Genomic DNA, 6,841 nt, shown 5'->3' with positions numbered 1-6,841 from the left:
GACTGTTCCTGTGGTTTATGTGGATGTGAAAAGCCAGGAATTGCCAGCACTGGGTTTTTAAGTGGGGGAATGCCTGCTCCAGATTTACCCTTTTGTCCTTAGCCAAGCACTTGTGCATCACCTCTTTGCAGTTTAACAAAAAACGCAAACACGCCTGTGACTGAATCTTGACTGAAATTCTGATGCCTGTCAACACTTGTGTTTTCTGCCCTGTGACCTGGAATTAAAGCCGCTCACGCTTGGAGAGTTGAGCAGGGCTGAACATACCTAGTTACTTCTTTTGGGGGTCATTTGCCTGGTCATTTGTTTTCATAGCCTCCCTCTCATGTACTCAGGCCAGAATAAACTTCTTCCCAAGTTCCTGCATGTGCCACAGAGGAGAACAAAGCCGCCTTGTTCCCTGCAGCCATTCCTGCTCCCTCCTCGTGGGCAGCGAGGACCCCTGACCTTTGCAAGGAGGCATTTCCAGTTGCAGGGGATGGCTTTGGCAGTAGTCAGGCACTGGAGCTGCTCCTTGGAAGGGGCTGCCAAGGCTCAAATAGAATGTGGTGGGCAAGTTGCAGAAAAACCCATTTTCCACAAGCTCTCTTAAAAAGGAAAATTAGAAATCCAAGCAGCTGTGGCAGTGCTGAGCATCAGACACTTCCTTCCCAGTGATCATCGTGTTCCTGCTGTGTAGCTAAAATAATTATTCTGTAGCTCAAGGAAGCCTTGAGCCCTAGCCTGGAGCTTCAGCATGTAAGCCAGTCTGGATGGAAGCAGAAACACTGCTATTTGCAGATTTCCCTCTTTTCCCAGCCTGAGTTTATAAAACCCCAAACAAACCCATTTTCCAGAAGCTGGAATTACTTTCCCATCACCTTAGGCTGAGTTAAGGATAAGGACGTGTGAGGACCTGGTGTAGAAGGTAGAGAAGCTGCAAAGAAGTTTTGTGTTCAAGTGGTGTGAAGACATTGGCTGCTGGGTTAAGTGGCTGCAGCAGAGAAACCTGAGAAAAGGATGTGGGGGGACAAGGGATTTGGTGGGGAGGAGGTTTGGGATAAGCAGGAGAGGTAGGAATACACACTCATCTCATTTGACCACCTGAGTGCAGCCTTAGGAATGTTTGCAGCAGTTTTGTAGCTGCCAGGATCAGCCCTCTGTGTCACTGTGTGCTTGGGCCTCTCATGCAGCTATGAGATAAATGACCACAAAATAACGCAACAAAAAATTCTGGCCAACTTTCCCTTTCCACTGAGGAGTGCAGAAGCTCATGAAAAGGAGCTGGTGTGGCTTTTCAGGGCTTGGTGTTACTGTACCTGTAACTGTATCCTGAAAAGATCAGGATCTGTGTCCTGGGCAATTTTATGACCCCACTGTACTGCTGTGTCCAAGAAAGAAGTGCACAGGTTACCACAGTTGTTCACATTGTGCCTTTTTAATGCAAAGTCTTCACAAAGAAAGAAGGGTTGGTTTATTCTATCATCGAGTAACAAGATTACCATGAGCATTTTCAGTTTTATGGCTGGATAGAGAGGTCTGGGGCTATTTTTAAGCAACCTTTTCTTATTTATAGAAGCAGATAATTGGGTCAGATCATGGCTTAGCTCAAAACCCCAAGGAGTTTTCCTCTGCATGGTCATGAGAGTCTGAACCCTGTCACCACTTCTGCTGCCTGGTTTTATCAGACTTGATTTCTAAGCATGCTCTATGACCCATCTAGCACCTAACCTGTGCTCTCAGCTCTACTTGGAAACCTGACTTAGACTGCTTTGTGCTAGGCAAGGGACACAGGTGCAGTTGGACACCCAAGCCCCTCAGCAGTTCTCAGGTACCTTAGTCCATCTCTCAGACCATCAAGAGAGACTTTGTCTCAGAAGGGGGATTTAGGACTATCATTAGATACAGGTTCGCTATGTTCATGCCTACACAGATGAACTGAATGGGAATTTGTAGCCCTGCAGCTTGGGAGATGGCTTGGGATGCAACCTCCTGCTGCAACGGGATATCCCCAGCCACTGCTTCTAACAGCTCAGGCTGCATTAGAAATGTCAATGATTTTAAATACCTGGCTACCAAAATTTGTCCCCGTGCCTGACAGCCGACCTGGGGGCTCGCAGATAGGAGATGCTGAATTTTACGCGGTGGTATAAAAGCAGATGAGGTGAAACGCCCATGAAAGCAGCGCCAAGGAGGGCTGCCCTTGGTTAGCAGCTGTGGCTTGTGCTCTGCTCCCAGCTGAAGTTCTGGGAGGCATTTCTCGTCTGCAGAGGCACCGGGAGCGAGGAGCGGGCGCGCAGCCCCATCTAGTGCCGCGCCGGGATGCGCACAGGCTCTGCCCGAGCTTCCCCGGCTGCGACTGCACCGACTCGAAGCATCAAAACAGGAAAATTCCTGAGCTACAAACGCAACACACGTGGGCTGGTGCTGGGATGTAAGCCTGGAGTGAAGGGCACGGGAATGAGTCCCTTTCCTTGCTTAACGCACAAGTGGAGCTCAGGATAAAAGATTTTTATCCCGTGGTTCGTACAGTTCTGTGGAAGGGAGCAGGCTTCAGCTCCAGAGGGAGCATTGCTACACGGGTTGTTGGTCGTTCCATTTCCCAGGGAGCTGGGATGATGCACGGAGGTCTGTCCAGCCTGATTCAATCCTCTGTGTCACCAGAGAAATTTGGAGGGCAGCAAAAATCCTGAGATCTCTGGAAATCGTGGCTGGCCAGGACACTTGGGGAAGCAGAGACCAGTTCGTCCAGAGAAGACCGTGCAAAGGGTCAATAGCAGAGACACTGATTATTTTCTTCCCTCTGCATCATTCTGGGGAAAAGACAAGAAGTAACAGGAAAAAAAAAAAAAGGCATCCTGGGAGGTTTAGGTTAAATAAGGAGGTTTTTCTAACATGAGATTAGAGAAGCATAAGTGTGAATTGTGCTGGGAGGCCTTCCAGCATTGGAAAATTTGAAGACAATTGGAGAAGCTCCAGCCAGGACTGTTTCAGCTGCAGCTGATCCCACTGTGGGCAGGGGATGGATTTAGCTGCCCTGGGGGAGGAAGGGAGTGTTCTTTCAACCTCTCTTTTTGCCCTTTTGATTTGATGTATGATATTAGACACTGATACTGGGACTGTGGTTACTCACCCTTGCTCCTGAGGCATTTTTGGCTCTCTCCTTCTAGGACATGCTGTGAAAAAGTCATAGAACTGGGGACAAACTCTTCCCTGTAGCTAGAGCTGATGCTGGGGCGGAGGGGAGGGAATGCAAGTTCTTGATACAGAAGGAGCTGAAAGCTGAACCCCACCATGGCTGAAATTAGAGCATCTCCCAGACTGATTTAAAATGTACAATCTTGGAAAAAGCACCTTTTCAGCTTGCAGAGGTTGTTATTTAGTTGGAGATGTGTCTTCAGTTTGATCTCTCAGGCTAGGACTTACCTATCTTATTGAGTGGTGATTGGGAATGTCAGCTTAGGAGAGGAGGTCTGGGGACAAAAGAGGTTCCCCATTGTGCAGAAATAAAGAGAAGGCTCAAAAATTGCAGGAAACCTGTTCTCTGCACTTCCATTTAACTTCTCTCTCCTCCTGTGAAAATAATGTGTGAAATCTGGAGAAGCCAGTTGGAGCCAAAGGATGTAATCGACCCTGACACTGTAAAACACTTCCCTGTGAAATCCTGCCTGCAGCCTGTCCAGGGAGGATTTGCTCCGTGACTCATTGCACTCTCAGCTGGCATTTTGCTTCAGCTGCTCCTTGCACCTGCAGCAGTGGTGGCAGTGGGAGGAGCTGCCAGTGAAACTCGCAGCACAGGTGGGGTGGGGTGGGGTGGCACTGTTTCAGTCTGTGTACAACTCACACCTGATGAAACTACCTACCCAAGTGAGGGGAGGGCTGGGTTCTTTGCAGGCACAAACTTGCACAGCTGGGAACTGCACTGATTGATGCCCCCAGCAGGGTGTGAGCTCACCCCTCAATATCCACTGCAGCTGCCTCTGCCATGTCTGATGTTCCTGGGGAATGTTTTCCTTGTGTTTGAAGAGCCTCTGCTTCGTCTCTTCTCCAAGTTTTCTGATCACTGTGTCAGTGAAGGGAGAAAGAGAAGTAAAACACAACTGGTTTGGACAGTGGCCTGGAAATCTCAAGCATTTTTTCCCAAGCTCTTCTTATCTCTGACTCTCAGCCCAATCCTTGACTCTAAAGGGATTGTATGCATACCACTCCTGCTCTTGTTTTGGGATATACTTGTAAGCGTGACTTGCTCTTGGCCCCCTAGCTAGTCTTCTGAGCCTGTTCTGACTCTTATTAGGGGATGTAGCCTGTCCCTGATCCAGCCCATGTGACAGTGAAGTCTCCTCCCCCACTCTGGACTGGTTTGCTGGCTGCTGGTGACGGCTGCAGGGTTAAGGCGGTGTAATGCCGTCTTTTGGGCCCCCGCTCCAGTTGATGCTGCTTGGAGGTCTCATCCTTTTTAACCCTTAGCTGAATCCTAAGCATATGTGGCCCAGACAGGGAGAACACCACTGCTCTCTGTCCAAACAGTGTTTACAGATCAGAGATTTGCTGTCATTTCCCTCTGCAGTCCACGAAGGACAGAGCTGCCATAAAATGATCCCACCTGGTAGTACAACTTCCTGATGTATCTGTGAAGAGATCTTGATGTTCAACCCAGCAACTGGCAACCATCAACAAGCAGAGTTCCAAATGAAATACATTCCTGTGCAGTTTGTAGTCCTTTGACAGAGATATTTCCCTGTGTAAAGCTGCCATGAAAATGTAAGCCAAAAACACTGGCCTACATTTTCAACCAGCTAGGAACATGGCTGCAAAATCCAGGTACGAAGCGAATGCACCTGGAGTGATTTGGTTCTGGTTCTGACTTTTTTTCCCCATCTGTGCTAGCTGTTAGGCAAGAACTGAATGGTGCTCAATTCATCATCGCAAAAAAGGGCAGTGTGGAAGAAAGGAATAGGAACATCGCAGGGAGATGTAACGTGGATGTTACACCAGCAGGTGAAACTGCAACCCTGCAGTCACCCTTTGTGTTACCAGCTCCCTGGGAAGAGGGAGGACAGGAAAGTGTGTTCTTATACAGAAACAAGGAGGCAACTGTGTGTTGAGGCCCCTTATCCAGCTGATGTGTATAGACATTGCTTCAGGAGCACCTCCAGGTCCACCACTGCATTCCTGTTGGAGAACCATGGAATACCTCCAACCTTTGAAGAACACTAGGGGAAGTTTTAAACTGATGGATGTTTTAGCAGGTCAAATTTTGGTTGTTTCTGGTTCTGTGTGGGTTTTTTTTTTTGTTTTTGTTTTGTTTTGTGGTTTGGTTTGTTTTTGGGGGGTGTTGTTTTTTTTTGTTGTTGTTGTATGGGCTTTTGTTGTTTTGTTTATTTGGGTTTTTTTGTTTGTTTGTTTGTTTTTTGATGTCTGTGAGCCTAGGCTGAGTTGGGACTCTTGGGCTGGGTTCCAATTCTAATATGAGAGCAGTTTGCTTTTTGTTGATGTGCCTGCAGGCAGGGATGCCCACAGCAGACAGGCAGGGCAGGTCAGAGGGGATGTGGCTGCCACTCAGCTGTTGCCTTTGCTGCAGCCTACATCTGGCTTTCACTTTGTCCTTTGTCAAGTCAGTGGTAAGTTGAATGACAAATATTTCTTTCCTTTTTTTTATTAGGTTTACTGGAGAAATAAAGATTATATACTGTGACCTCTGCCTGCTGGTCCCCTAACTAGCTCATGGCCATTTTAAAATAAACTTTACATGTGTGGAGAGTTGTTAAAGGTATTACAAGTTCATAAACAATGTAAAAATCTCTGCCTGGGCAGGGAAGAAATAAAGGTAAGTAATTTCCCACCCAGTTTCAGCCAGCCAGCTCTGGCTGCGATACTTGGTGGGAATCCAGGCTTGCTTAATCCTGCTGCTCACCTTCTAACTTTGGCTTTTGCAGGTGCAGTTTTAGGAGAGAATTTAGGGTTACAGAAGCATGATCCATGGGTTTTTTCAATTTTCTAGAAAAGAGGATGCTTGAAATTTCAGCAGGGAGTCTTTGCAAGCAAGAGTTTCATCCTCACCAGGTGGAACTGATGGATTTGATGGCTTCCTTGGTAGCAACGAGCAAGGAAACACAACCCACCCTCATCTCTGGGTTGAGCTGGAGGGAATGGAAGGATCAGCAGAAGTGGATGTAAGCTCACTAATGTCCTCACTGCTGTGGTTATCCAACTTGTGCTGCTTCTCCTCCAAAGCCCTTCCTGAAAGGGAAATCCTGTGGACAGTCACGCTCTCCTTGGAGAACCTCGCTTGCCATTGGCTCTGTTTTTCTTCCAAGAAAGCTTGGTGGACATAAGTCAAAAGGGACAAGTGGAGTGTATGAAACAGGCTATTTCAATATGTATATTAGGGGAATATCAGAAAGTCCTTTGCAGCAGCCAGGAGATTCCAGGTTTGGCTACAGGACTGTAGTCCATAAAAGTTACTGGGATAGCTCTGGTTCTTTTTCCCCCAAGAGAGAGGAAATCTTTTTCTCTGTCTCATTTGCTGCTTCTACTGATGCCAGATTTCCTTCTGTGAATGCATTTCTTTTTCTTCACACCCTCAGATAGACTTTCCATTGATCGCTGCCCAAATTTGTGTCCTTTACATCCTGGAGCTCAGCTCTGAAATAGACTCCTTCCAAATGAAAAGGAGGGGTGAGGAGCTAAAAAGAAGTGGGTTTCACTTTTTTATCACTTACAGTGCTTCCCAGGCTATGTGGTTAGAGAAGTGCAGACCTTAGGAAAAATCCAGGCTGAGTACCTGGCCCCAGCATCAAGGATTTCCTTTCTGAGATGAGCTGTTGCTTAGGTCTCCAAAGTAAGGATCTCCCACTGTTTT

Source organism: Chamaea fasciata, unplaced genomic scaffold, assembly GCF_029207755.1.
Source record: "Chamaea fasciata isolate MVZ Bird 193981 ecotype frontalis unplaced genomic scaffold, bChaFas1.0.hap1 SCAF_6, whole genome shotgun sequence".
In the NCBI taxonomy this organism is placed as follows: domain Eukaryota; kingdom Metazoa; phylum Chordata; class Aves; order Passeriformes; family Sylviidae; genus Chamaea; species Chamaea fasciata.
Note: the sequence above shows the minus strand (reverse complement) of the source record.